Consider the following 2,416-nt stretch of genomic DNA (forward strand, 5'->3'; position numbering starts at 1 on the left):
GATACGGACCAGCGAGCTGTGCTGAAGTTTGCTGCTGCCCCTGGAGCCCCTCCTATTGCTGGCCACTTCACTCCCAGGACCTTCATTAACCAGATCCAGGCAGGGTCCGGGAGCCTTGCCTTCTAGTGGTTACTGATCCCAGGGCTGACCACCAGCCTCTCACAGAGGCGTTGTATGTTAACCTGCCTACCATTGCTCTGTGTCACACAGATTCTCTCTGCATTGTGTGGACATCGCCATCCCAGGCAACAACAAGGGAGCTCACTCAGTAGGTCTGATGTGGTGACTCCTGGCCCGGGAAGTTCTCCACCCGTGTGGCTCCATCTCCCATGAACACCATGGGAGGTCATGCCTGATCTCTACTTCTACAGAGATCCTGAGGAGATTGAAAAGGAAGAGCAGGCTGCTGCTGAGAAGACTGTGACCCAGGAGGGATTTCAGGGTGAATGGACTGCTCCAGCTCCTGAGTTTATGTTACTCAGCCCGAGGTTGCAGGCTGGTCAGAAGGCTGCAGGTGCCCTCTGTGCCTACTCAGCAGTCCCCACTGAAGCCTGGTCTGCAACTCAGGCCCCTGAATGGGTGGGAACAACCACTGAGTGGTCTCAAGTTGTTCTTCCACAAGCTCTTAAACAAGAGTTGGAAATAATGTTGGTGGAAAATAAACATTAGTTTAAAAAAAATCAGACTAGTGCAAAGTGGAAGCATCTAAAGGGTTCTAAGTGATGCAGAAATGGTGTAGTTACGCCGTAATGTGTACCAGGAAGAATAACAAGCACACCCAATGCTTACGCTATTCTTTAGAACAAGACCAAGGGAGGCTCTGAAGCTGCTAACGCTGTATCAACACAAAGAAAACAACTGAGTCCACCATAGGAAGGGTGAGGTTTAGACACAGCAGAAATCACAGCTAACACACGGAGCCAGGGGAATCATTAATAATTGATTTTGGATTAGGGAAAATTGCTTTCTTTTTAAGTTTGGAAAAAGAATGCAGACATCCAATAGTATTTATTACTCAGTCACCCAAAGGCTTGGTATTTCTGTCAACCCAAATGAGAGCTTTTATCCATAAACTAGAAGTCACCAAATAATTGTTAGGGAGCATTGACACAAGCTGTGTGTCCTTGGTTATTTTGTTGGAGAGAGGTGGGGCTCCACTGACTGTGAAGTGTATTGAAAGGACATAGTCCTGTACTCAAATTTATTGTTTTATGATTTGAGCTCTAGTTTGAGGCAAGGTCATCTTTTCAATTCTTCTGAATTTAAATTTTATTACTGAAAATTCTGTCCACTGTGTTCTATTCGTAGGGGAAAAGAAGGAAATATCTTTTCCTCACCCATGGCAAGGTTCATGACTAAGACACCTTTAACAAAAGTCACATTAACAAGAGAAAGCATATGAATTGATTGAGTGGAAGTTTTACATGTCACAGGGGCCTTCAGAAAAGAGGCAAATAAGAAAAAAATGTGTATTTTTATGCTCGGTTTTGATGAAGAGTACACAGCTATGTAGAAGTATGATTGGACAGTGGGGAGTTTGATCTACTGATAATAAAACCTGGGAAACTTAGCAAGGCCTGTTGCTCAGATTTTTCTTTGTGCTTCTGCCTCCTCAGATGAGGCCATTGCTCTTCTCTGGGCATAGAGAAGACCCCTCTGGAAGGAGGGTCTATCTTTTTGTTTTGTTTCATTTTGATACAGAGTCTCACTCTGTTGCACCAGGCTAAGTGCCATGGCCTCAGCCTAGCTTATGACAACCTCAAACTCCTGGCGTCAAATGATCCTCCTGCCTCAGCCTCCCAAGTAGCTGAGACTATAGGAGCCCCTCACAGTGCACAGCTAATTTTTCTATTTTTGGTAGAGACAAGGCCTCACTCTTATTCAGGCTGGTCTTGAACTCTTGAGCTCAGGGATCCCCTGCCTTGACCTCCCAAGATGCTAGGATTATAGGTGTGAGCATCACACCTAGCCTAGGAAAGAGGACCTTAGGATCTAAAGTCAAGAGAAAAGAAATAGGTAATTCCTTCTTTGGCAGGTTAGGCTGTTTCTGTTGCTTGCAACCAATGGAAAGATGGATTTCAGAGAATGCTATGCCGAAATACGGCATCTTGGCATTTCAGAAAATAGGAGATGCAGGCCATAGACATTAGATGACAACCCCACATATGCATGAATATATATTCATGATCTATGTGTATTTGACTTAATAAAATTAAAAAAAAAAAGAAACTAGATGACATTCTCCATAAAACCTAGCTAACCTTTGTTTTGCAGTAGATCACAGCACAAAATCATTCCGGTCTTTGCAAAGCCTCTCTCCTGATTTGCTCTGCTTCTCTACCTCCTTCCTAGTCACTTCCCCGAAGGCAGTGAATTTGGTATGCATGATTTAATGTGCCTATATCCACGTGCAACA

Source organism: Otolemur garnettii, unplaced genomic scaffold, assembly GCF_000181295.1.
Source record: "Otolemur garnettii isolate 467f Iridium unplaced genomic scaffold, OtoGar3 scaffold00038, whole genome shotgun sequence".
In the NCBI taxonomy this organism is placed as follows: Eukaryota; Metazoa; Chordata; class Mammalia; order Primates; family Galagidae; genus Otolemur; species Otolemur garnettii.